General features: G+C 41.1%; 1 long non-coding RNA gene and 1 pseudogene across 1 annotated transcript in view; both read right to left on the bottom strand.

The window, feature by feature from the left end:
* LOC110257461 overlaps positions 1-19,372 on the bottom strand; it is a 331,523-nt gene that overhangs the window by 211,713 nt on the left and 100,438 nt on the right. Inside the window, exon 3 of the long non-coding RNA XR_002340074.1 lies at positions 5,530-5,620. This is a non-coding gene — a long non-coding RNA (uncharacterized LOC110257461). The remainder of the gene's footprint in view (positions 1-5,529; positions 5,621-19,372) is intronic.
* LOC100156992 lies at positions 7,307-10,156 on the bottom strand (annotated as a pseudogene).

The following is a 19,372-nucleotide window of genomic DNA, read 5'->3' as shown; positions in this document are numbered from 1 at the left end:
GGGACAGGGAACGAACCCTCGTCCTCATAGACACTAGTTGGGTTTGTTACTGCTGAGCCACAATGGGAACCCTGCAAATCATTTACCAAGGAGTCATGCTCTAGAAAGGCTGGTGAGTGAGGAAAGCTGGTGGAAGGAAAGAAGCCAAGCAAGGAGAGAGAATATTCCAGTAAATTCCCAATGTCAGCCTGATCCCAAAGGGAGCTGTGGAGCATAACTTACATTCCACAGAATTTGTGCTCCCTCAGAGTTAATGAACTGATTGTTCATATTTCATGACCAATCAGTAAGGATGGCTTCTTCAACTGTAAAATGAGAATCATATCTATATTATTGGGCTATTTGATTTATAAACTCTTTTTCTTTTTCTTTTTTTAAAGGGCTGCACCTATAGCATATAGAAATTCCCAGGCTAGGGGTCGAATCAGAGCTGAGCTGCCGGCCTATGCCACAGCTATGGCCACAGTAACACTAGATCCAAGCTACATCTGTGACTTACACCACAGCTTGCTGAAATGCCAGATCCTTAACCCAATGAGTGAGGCCAGAGTTAGAACCTGCATCCTCATGGACACTATGTTGGGTTCTTAACTCACTGAACCAAAATGGGAACTCATGAATTCTAAATGAAATACTTGGCAAACATGCCTAGTAGGAACATAACTTGTAGTGGTGAGACCTTTACAATAATTATTATTGCAGAAAGTGAGCAAGCAGCTTAAGAGTCACACATCCACCAGAGCAGAGCCGTGAAAGAGGACATGTGCTTGATTCTTTCCCTTCAGGCTGCCTGAGGAATCACATAAACTCTAGGCTGTGTGTTTACACGCTGTGTCATTTGGTACCTAAGGATCTATTTCTGGGCAGTCTGAATTCTAAAATCAATTAGAATTAAAGAGTAGAAATGAAAATGATCCTGTCATGTATTTGTCAGCGTTGTTTTGAAAATGTGAATATAAAAGATCAGACAATTCAAAAGGTCTTCATCCCTGATGCTGCATTCACATGGAAGCAAAGCTGAATCAGAAACATCTCACCTTGGAGTTCCCATCATGGTGCAGTGGAAACAAATCTGACTAGGAACCATGAGGTTGTGGGTTCCAACTCTGACCTCGCTCGCTCAGTGGGCTAAGGTCCAGCATTGCCATGAGCTGTGATGTAGATCACAGATGTGGCTCGAATCCTGCATTGCTGTGGCCAGCATCTGTAGCTCCAACTGGATACCTAGCCTGAGAACCTCCATATGCCAAGGGTACAGCCCTAAAAAGAAAAAAAAAAAAAAAAAGAAAAAAAAAAGCATTCTCACCTTGACTAGTCTCATATTTCTGTCTGAAAACAGAGTCTTATCATCTCTCACTAAGTCCCTAAACATCCTAAACATACCAAGTACATGGTAGAATGGAAATCTATCATATGAACAAACCTTATTCTTTTTCAAAAATATTTGGCAGTTGTCCATCTTTCTTCTTCCTCATTCTGGGCCCTTTGCTTCTAATAAAGAAGCACTCTGTGCCTCATTTTGGAAGAACATCTCAAGCCACTAAAGCCATTATGCCAGCACACCCAGGGTATGCCTTCACAATGACGTTTTGCACTGAACCATAAAACCCCAGTTCCCTTGTCCTAAGGTGGGATGAACTGTGGAGGTCCCCTTGGGTTCAAGCTGAGCTGGGAATTTGCCTGAAATTTCCCCATCCTCATCAGCTTCTTCCTGATCCCTGTCTACCTTCCTTTATTCCTTCATCAGCTTTTCTGGGAGTAATTCCATAATAAATCACTTCTAAGTGAATCTCTATATAAGGATTGGCTTCTGGAGGCCTGAGCCAAGAAGACATTAGTAAAAAAAGGAGTTTCTTAACAACTTGAAGGACTGAGGCAAGCTAGTAACACTGCAGAATAAAAAATAACATTTTCTGCATCATTGTTATTTATTAGGAAATGTGTAAAGCAATCTACAAGCTATAGTATCTATGGACTAAATTTATAGATAAGGTACCCATACTAATAAAGGTTAAGTAACCTACTCACAGCCATGCAGCTAATTAGTTAATCAAGAATATTTTGATTCAAACTGTTGGGTAAGAAAGCCCAGATTCTCAACCAGCCACCACCTTTGAACCTTTGAATCTTTGAACCTTTGAATCTTTGAAACTTTGAACTTGAAATCAAGAAAGTGTGAAAGAAGATCATTTAGTTCTTATTCCAAGAGGCATCCATCTCAGCCTCTGGATTTAATCGTCTAAAGAAATTCTGTCTTTGTTTTCAGATTCTCTTCCAGGTCAGCTTTGGAAATTTTCTGGATTTTGCATCTTATTCCATGGAGAAAAGTGGGGACTGACATTCCTCTTGCACTTTCATACTTTGTTGTTTACATCTTCCTAGAGACCCCGTTGAGTCCCAATGGGAGGTGCCTGAGATTCTCCACCAAGGAGAGGGGTTTAAAATGATCAACGACAATAAAGCCTCAGCCTCCAGAAATGTAATATCCCTGAAACCCAATTGTCTTGAAGTTCAAGATTGTGTCTCTACATTGAAAGGAAATCCTTCTGTGTAGGGTTGATATTATTGGCCATGAGGAGGACTAAAGTTTCCATCTGCCTCCCAAGTGTGGTGTAACGAGGAAGGAAACCAAGAAAAACAAGAAAGTGCAGATGAGGTTAACTCATTGGAACTCAGTCCCAAAAATGCATTGAAGGTCTTCTGCATTTATTCACTTAGCTGTACCAGGGCATCAACCCCACTGTCTTCTTTTTGAACTTCACTGTAACTTCTACAACCATTTTCAGCATTGCAATGACACTTCGTAATGATTGTAAGGATAATACTCATTGAGTATTTCTCCACCATTCCTAAAATCTGTGTGGAAACTACAAAACTAAAGGGCACAAAAAAAAGGAGTGAACACAGATGCATAGTCAAAAGGAAAAGACCCATGGACTTAGAACTTTTCATTGTTTCCTTATTCTTTCCTTCCTGCCATGTGTTAACTTAAAGAACAATAAATAGTAGATCATTGAAATGCCTACATTTTTGAGTGGATCCTCCCACCTACTGAACCACATAAAAGATACCATACTAGGTGTAGGCATCTTCTTTCCTACAAGAAGCCTATTATCTAGATGGGTGGTAAGACATTAAATTGACTGAGAGGCTGTGAATTTAACATCTAAGTAGATGCTATTCATGGTTGTATGAGTTTAGTGCATGAAGAAATAATTAGAGCCAGGATGGCCAAGGCAAGCCTTGTGAAGAAGGTTGATTTTGAACACTTGGCTGTTGTGGGAAAGCTGAGAAGATCAGAAAAGGCACCTCACTCTCAGGGTCTCCATAAGCAAAGGTGTCACTATTCCCTGACTATTTGATACACAATGGGCCTAACATGTGACAAAGAATTTATAACAAACCTTCAAGACATTTTAACTAAGGCTACATAACCTTTGAAATCTATTTGAAATGTCAAAGTCTTCCCCTATTTTTTGACTAAAAAAGCATATTACGAGTTCTATCTCTGTGTAAGAAACCACCATAAACTTCACCATTTTATTTACTCATAATCATCAATTTATTTACTCATAATAAGCAATTATGGACAAGCGATGTGGGTTGAGCTCAACTGAGTGATTGTTCTGTTGGTCTAGATGGGGCTCATTCATGCAACTCAAATGAGGATGAGTGGTTTTGATGGCCCTGAATATATGCTCATATTTGCAGACAGTCTAAAGACACAAATTCATTCATATTGGGGGTATATGCTCCACCCACTGTACCCTCTCCACCCCTTCTAGTCTCTTCCACCCCTTCTATTCTGCATTAAGTGGGATCCGGCTCATGGACTCTGCCCTTCCAGCAGTGTCTTGGTGAAAACTGATAAATGATACCAAGAGATAAGAATAATAGATCTGAAGCCAAAACATTGATCATTCTTTAACTATAGAGTAGGAATTCTGAGTGAGATTTCCAATGTGGAGATAAATCTATGCTAGTTATCCTACTGAAAAAAAAAAAAAATCACCTGATGTTCATGTCGTGGCTCAGCGGAAATGAATCTGACCAGCATCCATGAGGACAAAGGTTTAATCTCTGGCCTCTCTTAGTGACTTAAGGATCCAGCGTTGCTGTGAGCTGTGGTGTAGGTTGCAGACATGGCTTGGATCTGGTGTTGTGACTGCTGTGGCATAGGCCAGCAGCTATAGCTCCAATTCAACCCCTAGCCTGGGAGCCTCCCTATGCTGCAGGTGTGGTCCTAAAATAAAACAAAACAAAACAACGTCCTGATACCATGTACGTTCTAGAACAGTTAGATGGAGAGATGGTGAGCCCTTCTTGCTAAGGGTTCTACAGTAAGGTATGGAAGGGAGTCCATGGTGTCAGGAGAACATAACTATGGTGAGCCTGAGCATAGCTGTGACATTCTGTACTCAGGGGGGAGAAAGTAAATCTGTGTGCTCCTGGAAGGTGTCTATAGGTTCTGTCTGGCATAGATATGAAAAGCATACTTTTCTCCCTTTGGTTTTGGACACAAGACCCACAGCATGCCAGCAATATCTTTTTTCCTTAATACCTACATAGGGATTTGTCAATACCTGAAGTATATCTATCTTCATTTACTTTCAGTATTGAAAAATCTAGCTTCTTAATCTCCTGATATTTGAGGAAAAAAAAATATCAGTGCCTGAAACAGAATGTAACTAAATGTCGCCCAAATAGGTTTACATTTTTCATGTTTCCTAAAAGAATCCAAGAGAGTCTTTTTTACAAGGAGAATATCTTTGTTGCAATACTTTGCCTGCCTACAGTAGCTTTCCCAAAGGGTGAGGAGGGTTCCCAAAGTACTTCAGAAATGTTAATACATTTGTTCCTCAAATGCCCTTAATTAATGCATAAAGAGGAAGAATTTATTTCCATTAAAAAAAAGAGCCACATTAGCATCTGTCCATAACCCCTTGGCCCTAACCCTGTGGTACACACTGACCCAGCATCTAAATGTCTCCATTTGCACCTCTTTGCCTGAGGGCTTCTCCTGCCCCCACACATCTCTGCCCTTATGCATAGCAAGCTGAAAGGACTGGAGAATTAGCAGTTCTCAGGAGCAGATATCAAGCAATGACTGACCACAACCGAAAATGCATATACAGCGCCCTCTCCCTGCAGCACATTCTCCCCTCTGGTGGGGTAACTCTGAGGCTCATGTTCGACATGGACTCCAGGGTTCCCAGCAGAATTAAGCCCCAGTTACCACAGTGACACTGACTTGAGAATCTACCTCGGAGTTCCCATCGTGGTTCAGTGGTTAACAAATCTGACTAGGAACCATGAGGTTGCAGGTTCAGTCCCTGGCCTTGCTCAGAGGGTTAAGGATCTGGCATTGCCGTGAGCTATGGCGTAGGTTGCAAACTCGGCTCAGATCCTGTGTTGCTGTGGCTCTGGCATAGGCTGGCAGCTACAGCTCTGATTAGACCCCTTGTCTGGGAACCTCCATATGCCGCAGGTGCAGCCCTAAAAAAGACAAAAGAAAAAAAAAGAATGTACCTTGAATCACCTTCCTTGCTGCCCTGGTGCTTCCTGAGGTTCCCTCCTAAATACATCACTTGTTCTTGAATCTGTGTCTCATATTCTGCCTCTAGGGAAAACAAAACAAATGCAAAGAGTGATGCATAGAAGCTGCTTTCAATTAAATCAGATGTAGCCTTTAGGTTTGAGATCCAGAGCTCCTTCCATGAGACCATAGTCTTCTTTCTATATTTAGAATTGTGGGGTTCAAATTAGAAAAGATCATAGAGAGTATTATTCCAAATCCCTCATTCTACCAATGAGGAAACTGAGGGCCAGAGAAGAGAATTTGATTCCTGGGAGTAAGGCAAAGCATCTTTTTGTTCCCAGAACAGCACTGTCCACACTAAGCAGCACCATATCAGTTGGAATGAGAGCATCTTTATGTCTTTCCTTGTTGAATATGATGTAACCAAAATAACACACTACAATAAAGGAGACAGACAAAATTGCAGATAACAAGAAAAATAGGCTAGAAGAAGAGATGGGGAAGGAGGAGAGGAAGAAACAGGTTAGCCTAGCAGTGAAAGGTGAACATAGCACACAATGCTTCTCAGTTTGGGACACACTGGAATCACAAGGGAGCTTTTAAAACTACTAAAGCCTGGCTCCATTCCCCAGGGATCCTGACCTAACTGATTTGCTACACAGCCTTGGCATTGGGACTTAAAAAAAAAAAAAAAAACCCTTCAGTTGACTCAAATGTGTAGCCAAGATTGAGAACCACCGGTTTGCTCTACCCAACTGTGCAATTCTCCCATTATTGAGATAAGAAATCACATTGCTCCAAGTGGGACCTTTCAAAAGTCAAAAGAGACACCAAGGATATTTAAAAATGAAGAAATACCACAAATTCTTGTTTAAAAATTGGTATATTTTAAAGGTTTACTTCTAGATCATTTATCATTTATAAAGGGCCTCATGCAATGAAATTACACCTTCAATCATGGTACTTGTAGGTCAAATAACAGCTCCCAAGGAGTTTCCTAGTGGTGCAGTGGCTTAGGTTGCTGCTGTGGCAGGGGTTCTATCCCTGTCCTGGGAACTTCTACTTGTCAATGATGAGCAAAAAAAAAAAAAAGAAGAAAAAGAAAGAAAGCAAAGTAGAAATACTGGCCCCTAAAATGGCTTAATTTCTGGAAGTGGTAAATATAATGTCTTACTGGTAAGAGGGACTTTGCAGATGTGATTAAGGACCCAGAAATGGGGAGAGTGTCCTGGGTCGTCCCAGTGTAATCAGAAGAGAGGCAAGAGGGTCAGGTCAGAGTCAGAGAAGAAGGGGGGTGAGCAGAGGTTTCAGTGATGACCTTGCTGGAAAGAACCACACATCAATGCAGGTAGCCTCTAGAAGGTGGAAAAGGCAAGCCATGGCTCTCCATTAGAGTTCCTAGAAGAGATGCAGCCCTGCCGACAACTTGATTTTAGCCCATAAAACCCATTCTCAGACTTCTGACCTCCAGAACTGTAAACTAATAAATTTGTGTTTTCTGAAACCACTAAGTCTGCAGTAAATTGTTACAGTGGCGGCTGGAAACTAATACAGAACTAGGGATGTGGTCTCTTCATGAGATACAATTTTAAAGTTGTTGATAGATATTTGCTTGCACTCCTGCACCCCACTCCTAATCTTATGGATAATGTAACTTGGAGATAATACTGAAAGCCCCATACTAGACTGATTTGTGATTGTGCAGCCCAGGCCAAATGAACCCCCCACTCCCACCCCAGGCTCCCAATGATAAGCTCTGACTCCAAGGACTCATTATGATGTTGCAGGAGATATGAAATAGGATAATGCTAACATCTGCCTAAGTGCAATGCCCCAAACAGAGAATCAGAGATTCTCAACAATCATTTATTCATTTGTTTATCTAATCTACATCTTAACAAGGTCCCCAGGTTGATGGTTTGAGAAGCCCTGATATATGATACAGCCATGATTATCTGGATCAACCTAAGGAAGTAGAACTTGTATACAAGTTATTAAGTAACAATGAGAATTTTCTCAAAGTAAAATCTAAACTTGTACATTGTTGTTCTTCTCTTTCATTTTACTCACTGTGATTTCAAACTTTTTTGACCACAAGCAGGAGTGCTGAACTAATTTAAAACCATAATATTGATGTTCATATCATTTATTTCTTGGGTTTCATTTCTTCCTCATAAATTCTTAGCTCTGGGCACACAAATTCTGTTTGCCCTCTTTTTGAATAATGCAGCTTCACTAATATGGGGATGATTTTTGCCCTCAGGTTCAAATATTTGTGCCCATGGTTGGCATCAGATTAACACAACAGTAGGTTAAAAAATGCCCCCCAACGTTAGTTATAACAGGCTTTGTAATATTCTTTATATTTGTGGAAAGCTTGGTATGTTTGCTTTTCTATGAACTCACATTGATTCTTTAATTGAAATGATTCATGTACAAAAAATATAACCCTGTTAAAGTGTACAATTCAATGCAAGACTGTGCCCTCATCATCTCATTTCCAGGATATTTTCATTTCCCTGCCAAAGAACAATCACCCTCCATTCTTCCTTCCTGAAGCTCCTGATCAACATTTATTTCTGTCTCAACAGATTTCCCTATTCTGGGCATTCATATAAATGGACTCATTCAACATGTGGCCTTTTATGTCTAGTTTCTTTCATGTATCATGTTTTCAAGGTGCATCCATTACTCAGATCATGGCTGAATAATACTTCATTGTATAGATATACCACATTTGTTTATCCATATAATTAGTTGAGGGACATTTAGGTTGCCTCTTTTTTTTTGACTACTATGAGTAAAGCTTTGTGAATGTTGTTTTTTCTTTTTTCAATTGTAGAAATTGTTGATTTTTCCATCAACCTATTTGCATTTTAAAAGTTTGTGAAAGAACAGCTTAAGACCACTCAGTGATTGCTCCTCTCCAGCAGTGGGAGCAGCAGACCAGTCTTCGGTGGCAGGCTGAGGGCTCCAATTGTCAGTGGGGAAATGCTGGATGGGCACAGGGGGCACCTGCACACCTGCAGGCCAGTCTGCAACCTCAGGCTGGGCAGCAGTGAACTCAGGAGTGGAGTGGTCCATTCACCCTGAAATTCCTCCTTAGTCATCACTTTCTCAGCAGCCTCCTGCTCTTCCTTTCCAATCTTTTTAGGATCTCTGTAGAAGTAGAGATCAGGCATGACCTTCCATGAGTGTTCATGGGAGATGGTGCCACACATGCTCAGAACTTCCTGGGTGAGCATCCACCATACCAGACCCACTGAGTGAGCCCTCTTGTTGTTGCACAGGATGACAACATCCACATAATGTGGAGGAGGGTCTGAGTTACACAGAGCAACATCGGTCAGGTGAACATAAGAGAACTCTGAGAGAGGTTGGTGGGCAGCCCTGGGATCAGTAACCACTGGGAGTCTGGGCTCCCAGGAGGCTGCCTGGATCTGGTTAGTGGATAGTCCAGGAGTGATGCACCCAGCAGTAGGAGTGGCTCCAGAGGCAGCAGCAAATGCAGCCCAGTTAGCGGGTCACGATTCCTAGACGATAGGTCACTGACATTACCTAGGTTTTCAATGGCCACAAGGGCACAAGCTGCCATCAAAAGCTCCTCCCACATTCCCGCCAGATTTAAGATGCAGATGCCATCACTTCTCCTTTGGTAGATAAACTGTTCCATTTGGAAATCAAAGCTGGTGCCACCTAAGTGGGTTCCTGCTGTAAGGAATTTGAGGACATCTTCCTCCTTTGCAGGACATTTGGGGCCCCCAACATTGTGAAAGTTTCCCTTAAAGTTATGATGGGAACCCATAACAATGCTGTATGAACACCTGCTTGGGCAGCATGGAAAGGATGACTATTCTTTTACAAGTATTTGTGTGAACAGACATCATCAATGCTCTTCTGCATATACCTCAAAATGCAATTGTTGGGTCCTATGGTAACCCCACATTTAGCATTTAGAGGAATTGCCGCACTATTTTGCACAGTAGTTACACCATTTTCGATTCCAAGCAGCAATGTATGATGGTTTGAAATTCTCCACATCCTCACCAACACTTGTTTTTGTTTGCTTTTTATTATACACAAGCTACTTGGTGTGCAATGGTATTTCCCTGTGATTTTTTTTTATATTTCCCTAATAACTAGAGATGTTGAAAATCATTTCATAAATTTATTGTCCACTAGCATATTTTCTTAGGAGAAGCATCTCTTCACATCTTTTCCCCATAATGGTCTTTGTGTTGCTGCATTGCAAGAGTTCTTTATATATTCTGAATACTAGGTCATTAACAGGTAAATTGCATGTATTTCCTCCCATTCTGTAGGATATCTCTTCACTTTAATGATGATGTCCCCTGTGCAGCACAGTTTTTTGTTGGTTTGTTTTTTGTTTCTTTGCTTGTTTGTTTGTTTTAATGAAGTCTAATTCACCTATCTTTTTCTTTGGTTGCTTGTGCCTTAAGTATCATATCTAAGAAACTACTGGCTAATTCAAGATATGAAGATTTATACTACTGATTCTATGAAAGTTTTGAAATTTTAGTTTTAACATTAAGATCTTTGATCTACTTTGAGTTAAATTTTGTATATGGGGTGTGGGAGGGGTCCAAATTTTTTTTTTTTTTTTTTGTCTTTTTAGGGCCCCACCCACAGCATATGGAAGTTCCCAGGCTAGGGGTAGAATCGGAGCTGTAGTTCCAGCCTACACCACAGCCACAGCAAAACAGAATCTGAGCCACATCTGCAACCTACAGCACAGCTCATGGCAATGCCAGATTCTTAATACAATGAGTGAGGCCAGGGATCGAGCCTGCATCTTCATGGATTCTAGTTGGGGTCCTTACTGCTGAGCCACAATGGGAACTCCTCAACTTTTTTTTTTTCAGTGCTGATATACAGTTGTGTCAGCACCGCCTGTGGAAAACCCAATTTTTGAAATGTTCTGTCACCTTTAACAAAAATAAATTGACCTTAAATATGCATGTTTGTTTCTGGACCCTTACTTCTATACCACTTAGCTATTTATCTATTTTTTATTTGTTATTGTTTTTTTTTTTTTTCCACCATAGCATGTGGAATTTTCCAGGCCAGGGATCAAACTCTTGCTACAGCAATGACAACACCAGATCCTTAACCTACTGAGCCAACAGGGAACTCCTACTTGTCTATGTTTATGCCACTACCACACAGTATCGATTACTGTAGCTTTGGATTAAGTTTTGAAATTGGAAAATGTGAACCTTCCAACTTTGTCCTTATTCAGGATAGATTTACGTATTCTGAGTCCCTTAAATTTCCATGATTTTTAGGATCAGCTTGGGAAATATTGCCATATTAACAAATAAAGTCTTCCTATCCATGACCATAAGTTATCTTTACATTTACATATGCCTTCTTTCATTTCTTTCAATTATGTTTTGAAGTTTTCAGCGTATGAGTTTCACATGTCTTTGGTGAAATTCATTCCTAGGTATTTCTTATTGGTATTATTATAAATGGAATTGTTTTCACAATTTGATTTTCAGATCACTCATGGCTACTGTATAGAGATAAGATTATTTTTGTATGTTCATTTCGTATCCTGGAAACTTGCTGACCTTGCTTATTAACACTAGTGGATGTTTGTCTCTATCTTAGTGTTTTCTCTAGAAAAGATCATGTCTTCTACAAATACAGAAGTGACCACCTTCTGTATTCTGTATGCCTTTTATTCCTTTTTCTTGCCTAATTGGACAGACTAGAATCCCCAGTATTGTGTTCAGTAGGAGCACAAGAACACTTGTCATCGTCCTGATCTCAGGGGGAAACGTTTCAGACTTTCAGTATTAAGTATAATGCTATGTGGTGATTTTATAGATTTCCTTTACCAGTGTGTCTTACATTCCTTGTAAGCTGAATATTTTTATCATGAAATTCTTCTGGATTGTGTCAAGTGCTTTTCCTGTGTCTATTAATAGGTGGTTCATGTTTTTTATTCTCTTAATGTGGTATATTGCTTCGATTGATTTTCATGTGTTGAATCAACCTTACATTTCTGGGGTAAATCTCATTTAATTATGGTATATAATCCTCTATGTATCTATATTTCTGTATTCAGTTTGGTATTATATTTTGAGAATTTTTGAACCTATGTTCCTAATAGATATGCATATCTAGTTTTTTTTTTCTTGTAATATCTTTTCCAATGTTGGGAAGTGTTTCTTCCTCTTCTATATTTTGTAAGAGTTTGTAAAGTTTCCTTTCCTAAATTTTTCTTTAAACATTTGGTAGATTCACCAGTGAAGCCATCTGATCCTGTACTTTTCTTTGTGAGATGTTTGTTGATTACTAACTAAATCTCTCCTTGTCATAAATCTATTCAGATTTTGGTATTGAATCAGATTCTGATATTTTTATTTTCTTTCTGTTACCATTTAAGGTGATGTGCTTTTCTGTAAGCTAGATAAGGACATTATTCAGGAGAAATCTATCCTTAGCCTGCTCTCATCTGGAAAATTAAATGATTAAAAGTCCACATTTTTCCTATTTTAGATCTTGTACAACATTACTGTAGGTCCTTGGACTCTGAGCTTATCATCAGAGGTCAGGAAGACAACTTGGCTTATGCTGCATAGTCATGAAGGATCTCAGTGTTAGACTTTCAGTCTTACATTTAGATTATAGTATCTATATGGTTATGGGGGCATGGGGGAGAGTACCATAGCAGTGAAAGAAAATTTAAGATCTTGCTCCTCGCTATTTAAAGTTCAGTCCATGGACAATGGCATCACTATTTTATGAGAGATGTTCCTATATATAAAATGTAAGGCACTCCCCTCAAACTACTGAACCTGAATATACATTTAAACAAGAGCCCCTGGTGATTCATGTGTACATTAAAGTTTGAGAAGCACTGCCATAGATAATCTAGCCATGGATTGTTGAAATTTGATTGTATACACTCCATTAAACAAGGCCTTGGGGAATTTAAAAGGGTGTTTTTGGTTTTTCTAGATATTCTGCTGCCTTCAATTGCAAAAGCAACAAGGCAGCTAAAATATTCTAACCTCAAAATGGCCTCTTATAAATTATTAGCTGAGCTATGTTAACTATCACTCTGTACAATGTTGCAGTAAAATTTGTACGGTGAGAAACAGAAAAGTCAGACTATTTTCCCCAAGAATGTTTAAATATGCCTCCTAGAGAAATTCCATATAATGAACATAGTCCACATCTTCTTTGGCTACTTCTTGAAAGAGATGCCAAATGTCATTCTTAGACTTTGAAGAGGGAGAGGGAAAAATGATAAGCATGGCTGCAGGTGCAGGCGTTACCTTGTTTCATAAATAAAATTTCCTTCTTTTTTTTTTTTTTTTTTTTTTGGTCTTTTTCTCCTTTTAGGCCCGCATCTGCGGCATATGGAGGTTCCCAGGCTAGGGGTCTAATCAGAGCTATAGCCGCCAGCCACAGCCACAGCCACAGCCACAGCAATGCCAGATCTGAGCCACGTCTGCAAACTACACCACAGCTCACGGCAACGCCGGATCCTCAACCCACTGAGCGAGGTCAGGGATCGAAGCCGCAACCTCATCGTTCTTAGTCGGATTCGGTTCGCTGCACCACTATGGGAACTCCCCCCCCTTTTTTTTTTTGGTCTTTTAGGGCCACACCTGTGGCATATAGAAGTTCCCAGGCTAGAGGCTGAATTGGAGCTGCAGCTGCAGGCCAAACGACAGTCACAGCAACACCAGATTCAAGCCACATCTATGACCTACACTGCAGCTTGCGGCAATGCTGGATCATTTAACCCACTGAGCAAGGGCAGGGATTGAATATCCTCATGGATACTGCTCGGGTTCTTAACCCACCGAGCCAACAATGGGAACTCAATTTTTTTTTTAATTTCTAAAACTTATTGTATATATGAGTTATCACATTATATGAGAAATGTATTAGTAAGTTGTCCAGGGGTCTTGGGAGAAAAGGTGCTGTAAGAAAAAAAGGATGAATGGATATCAAGAATGGCCTTAAATTCAGTGCTTTAAAAGCAGAGCCTGAAATAGGGATTTGGATTCAGGTGATATATGGAGGGAGGGTGCCAGGGCAGAGAGCTGTAAGGGGAGAAGGGTGGGGGAGGAATGAGTTTGTGTCATATCAACCTTCAACATGACCCCCCAAGGAGCTCTGGTGTGTGGATTTCACCATGGAGCCCCCTTTGAGGCAAAAGGACTAGCCTGTAGTGGCTCCATGTCAATCAATTATTGACCACCTCTGGAGGGTAAATGTGACCTCGTGGGTGAGGCTGTTGCCTCTTGGCTGAGGGAGACTCTCCAGGAAGGGTCCCTGTGACAGCCAGCAGAACAGGTGTGAGAGGTAAGCATCAGCTGGGAAAGGAGATCTGGGCGGGGCACTAACAGGGCTACAAGAGAATCACATTGGGAGTGGACAGTGACTCTAACACATTCTTATTATTAATTAAATACAAAGCTCAATAAAATCTGAGTGCCTCATAGGAGACAAAAGCAGATATTGATATGGGGTATATTTTCCATTTATGTATCTATATATTTTTTGGACATGCCCACAGCATGCAGAAGTTCCCAGGCCAGGGATCAAACCCATACCACAGTAGTGACCCAATCCACAGCAGTGGCAATGCTGGATCCTTAACTATTAGGCCACCAGGAAACTCCTATCCATATTGACTGAATACATATAATTTTAGCCCCTGTCATGGGTACAACTCTAAGCTGGGCAATCTATGGGGTTTTTTTAAGTATTTCAGTATATGCATCTTATTTAGGGTTCCCTTAAATACAAATCCTGAGAGAAGGACTTGTACACAGGTAATATATCTGGGAAGTAACTCCAGGAAGCACAAGGTATGGGGGGGGGGATAGAGAGGGTGAGATAGGGAAGGGAGAAAAGGCTTATTCCAAAACAGACTGTGAGCTGTTTGCAGTAACAGCCTTTGGATCTTAGGTCACCACTTTGAGCAAACAAGACTAATTCCATTGGCAAATTTTTGAGAAATGCTCCCAGAATTGGGCCACAGACTCCCAAACTTTGTATGAGGATTCGTCGGGAGGTGTTAACTCTGCAGCCCAGCCTGGCTGCCCTGGTTGTGACTTTTTCAGAGAGAGAGATAAGAAATTATCTTAGAGAAAATTTCATATAAAAAGCCAGGTTTGAATACAGGGCTTGAAAGATTGCTCCATCTTTGATAAATGATGGACTAAGGGATGTGACGCTATACCAAAGGTGAAGGAAGGGAGTTTGAACTTGACCTTGCATAAAATGAGATGTTATAGAGATTAATATGGGGATATTATATAATAAAAGCACTGATTTGTTGAGATCAACATAACAGAAGAGAGGGGCAAGATGGACAGGGACACAACCATTCAACAAATATTCACTCAATACCAGCTGCATACCCAGCACTAATGGTATCAGAACCAGGGAGAGAGCTTTCCAAAATTCATTGATCTCTTGGTGCTCCAGCCTGATTTAGGTCAGAACTGAGTGATATTCCCCCAAAGGCGAATATTAGCCCTTACTCTGCTTCACACGCGGTCCACTCTAAGGAGTCAGGGAGTCCACCCCAGCTGAGTCAGGTGACCTGGTGGGGTCCTGGAAACATCTGAGGGAATTCTGCATCAGGTGGGCTGGGAAGCAACTGAGCTAAAGTTCAGGAGGGCAGGACTCCCATCCTCTCCCAATACCACTCCGTTCCTTTTTATCTAAATGGAAGGAGACCAAACTTGAGATTGTCCACAGCCTTACCCTACAAACTCTCCTTTGACAAAACCCCAACACTCACCCTTTCTTTTCTTTTCTCTTTTCTTTTCTTTTGCTTGTTTGCTTGCTTGCTTGCTTGCTTTCCTCTCTGTCTTTCTTTCTTTGCTTTTCTTCTTTCTTTTTTGCTTTTTAGGGCCATACCTGCAGCATATGGAAGTTCCCAGGGGTCCAATTGGATCTGCAGCTGCCGGCCTATGCCACAGCAGCACAGGACCCAAGCAGCATCTGCAATCTACACCATAGCTCATGGCAATGCTGCTTCCTTAACCCACTAAGCGAGGCCAGGAATGGAATCCACATCATTGTGGATACTAGTCAGGCTCATCACCACTGAGCCACCATGGAAACTCCCCAACCCTCATTTGATGGAACTAGTCCTTGGGGAATTTTCTACCTCCTCAAAAACGTCACTCATCCAACATGTTCCCTCAAAAAGGTCCAAAAATGCTTTGGTCCTGCCTTTAACCAGCGTGGCAAAGTCATTCCTCATTTTAAAGGTCATTTGCCCATTTGCAAGGCCCATAAAGCAACCTTCCTATTTTTTATTTGTTTCAAATTAGCCACCTTGTATTTCTGTTAAATAAAAATCCAGCAGAAATTCTCCACCTCATCAATTTTCATGACTCACAGCAAATTCAGACCCACGTTCCTTTGGTGCCGAAAGCTCTTCTGTGGTGGGTCTCAGCTTTCGATCTACGTGAACGAATATCTTTAAATGAAGTTATGCAAAATGTATTGTTTATCATTGTAAATTTTTAAAGAAAAAAATCATACTTGTGAGAAAAACAACAGAATAGACCACACCTATGGAAAGTCTTTCTATTCAGAATATAGAACCACCACAAAGCCAGGGAGATGGGGCTTCGAGAAACCTTAGCCATAGAATCCCAGAATAAACAAAATACCAACCCAAATTGATAAAACAACAATAAACAGCAGTGCTTATAAGCATTCCCAGAGCTTCATGGTCAATAGCAGAATCTAAACATGCCAGATGGTAAACTTTCCAGTCTACACAGAGATCTGAGCTGTGCTTCTCTGGATAAAGCCATCTGAGTGAATCAATAGCACACATTATCCTTGAGTTGTGGGGTAAAGTTGGCAAATGCAAGTTCAATCAAAGCAATACTGTAACAAGTGTTCTAAGTGTAATAATAATAAATTTCAACAGCCACATTAACAGGACCCGCAAGACCCCAAACCTAGGTGGCAATTAAAGCTGCTCTTTTAAACAGAGAAAAATCAAACTGTGTAGAAAAGAGGCATGTAATTGGTCACATATGTTGGAAAGGTCTAGATTCCCCAAACAAGCGGTATTTTTAAATTCCATGGGAAAAAAAAAAAAAAAGCACTTATGGCTAATGTTGCAGCACTAAATTGCACTAAGTGAACATTTTCATTTGGTTGCTATTTTTGATAAAGAAACTATCACTCAATGTTCCGTGAGGGCTGGATTCCAGAGGGATCAGATCGTAAATGTCATGTGTTAATAAGAATTTGGTGGAAAGAAACAGTCTGTCAGCCTTGGACATGCAGTAATGATCCCTTAATTTTTGTGCATATAACAACTTTGGAAAATACTTTTGTTTCCTTTTTGGGATTTGAAAGTATAGCTAAAAAAAAATAAAAAAAAATAAACAGTAAGTGTTCGCTTTACATATTTGCATTCTCTAGCCAGAAACATCATTCAAAATCTGAAGTTTCATTAAAAAGATGAACTTAGAAAAGACTTTAAATGCCATTCAGTCCAAGTTTCCTGTCTATATAAGAATTCCAGACAGGTATTTATTCTTGGCTTAGATATTTGTGGGAGAAGGGTAATTGGGTCATTTGTTGAAATCTCACTCTATTACAGGCCAGGACTGTTCTTCCTCCTCCATTCCTTCCTTATTTCCTTCCTTCGTTCCTTCCTTCCCTCCTTCCTTCTCTCCCTCCTTCCTTCCCTCCTTCTTTCCCTCCTTCCATCCCTCCCTACTTCCTTCCGTGCTTCCTCCTTCCTTGCTTCTTCCTTCCTTGCTTCCCTCCTTCCTCCCTCCCTCCTCCCCTCACTCCTATGCCCGCTCTTGGTCTTCCTCCTCCTTTGTCTCCTTTTCACCTTCCCTTACCATCTCCCTCCCTTCATTTCCTTCCTTCTTTCCATCGTTACTCTTTATACTTTCTTCCCTCTTTCTATCCCTTCCTTTCCTAAAAAATAAATAAATAAAAAATAAAAACAACTTAATTTGTTTGAACGACTATTGTGGCTAAAGCTCCATTCCCTCCAATTCTCCAATCTCCCTGTGTGTGCCTGTGTGCGTGTGCATGCAGTTCTCAGACTCAGAGCCCTTCAGAGTCTATTTGGTTTGTGGGACACTCTTCTCCCAGATTCCACCAAATTTCCACACCTCTCCTTTCCCAACTTCCAAATATCTCCCCAAACTCACACACATGGTTTACAAACTGGAAATCAGGAACACATATTAGAGACGGAGGATTATTTTGAATGCTTATACATGAACTAGATTTTTATGACTCTGTTACTTTATCTTAGGGATGGGAGAGGAGTTTGACAGTGATGATACTAGCGAACAATCTACTGCATATTTATCATGTGTAGATAATGTGCAAGTACTTATAAGGGACTATCTCCCTGAATTCTCAGCATCTGCAAGAAAGCTACTTTGGCCCGTGTGTGTGCGTGCACACACATGCTGAGACTTTAGGAAATATGCCCAGGGTTAGCCTGCTCAGAAAGGACACTGTCAGGGGTGGAATCTTTATTAATCTTCCTTCCTAGTACTCTCAACCATTACTCAGCCCTGCCTTTACAGGTGTGCAGCATTTAATTTCCAAAAGAACACTGTACCTAACTTTCCATTCCAGCCAGTATGGGGGTTTATTTTTGTTTTTGTTTAATAGCTGCACTCATGGCATATGGAGTTCCTGGGCCAGGGATTGAATCTAAGCTGCAGCAGTGACCTACGCCAGCTATAGCAATGCAAGATCCTTTAACCCACCACACCAGGCCAGGGATCCAACCTGTGCCTCCACAGCAACCCAACCTGCTGCAGCTGGATTCTAAATCCACTGCACCACAGTGGAAGTGGAAAACCGCCAGCTTTATATTTTGAATTCCCAGGAGTGCCAAAGCTTTATTCCTGTTTTCAAGAGCTCTCCACCCCTGCAGGGAAGGTGTCCAGCAGCCACAAAATATGCTGGATGATCTTGTGCCCATTATCCTGTGATGTCTGCACCTGTTCTTTCAGGCCTGCAAGGGCCAGCCGGCCCTATCACGGTACTGCAGAGATCACTTCCTGTGCCCAGCCTCACCTCTAACTCAATACCTTCTCTCAGCCCAAGAAACACGCTTGGCCTCTGAACTTCTGACTTCGGAGCGCTTTCACCTTCCTCTGACTATGAGAGCTTCAAGGTCAGAGTCCAGACTCTGCGTAGAGCTTTGCAAACAACAGGCCCTCGACACGTGTATTTTGGAAACATTGAGCAGCATACCTTTCCCAGCCTCCCTGCTCAAGATACCTTCCCTCCCCTGATCTTCATTCACTGCTCTGATTTCTTGAAAGAGCACAAGCTTATCTCAAACTTCTAAATTCCTGGCAGAAGCCTGCCCTCTCTGCTTCACCCAAACTTTGAGTTTCTTCCAGCAGCCTGCACAAAAAGAGGGGATTTAGTAAGCAGCCAACATTATAGTTTGTGCTGAACGTCTCATCACATACAACCAAGAAGAAAAATAATACTATAGCCTCCTGAGAGTCCCAGCTTCCAAAGGAGATGTTCGACAATTGCTTTTGACGGGGGCCCACAAGAAGGGCTTGGGCTTCCTATGGCTCATGTAACCGCGAGCTGAAAGACCCTCGAGCATTAGTAGTCTCTTAATAAAAGATTAACTCCAATGTAAAAGGCTATGTGGGGAATCATCATTACAATTGGTGGAGCCATTTCATCTCTCCATGCCATCCTGATCTGCTTTGGGAGATTTTATAACGTGCAATCAGGCGGTCTTGGAGGGAGGCGCATGAAACCAAAGAGGAGGCTGCGCAGACTCAGATGAAGATGCGG

Source organism: Sus scrofa, chromosome 17 (genome assembly GCF_000003025.6).
Source record: "Sus scrofa isolate TJ Tabasco breed Duroc chromosome 17, Sscrofa11.1, whole genome shotgun sequence".
Classification (NCBI taxonomy): domain Eukaryota; kingdom Metazoa; phylum Chordata; class Mammalia; order Artiodactyla; family Suidae; genus Sus; species Sus scrofa.
This window is presented reverse-complemented; position numbering and strand designations above follow the sequence as displayed.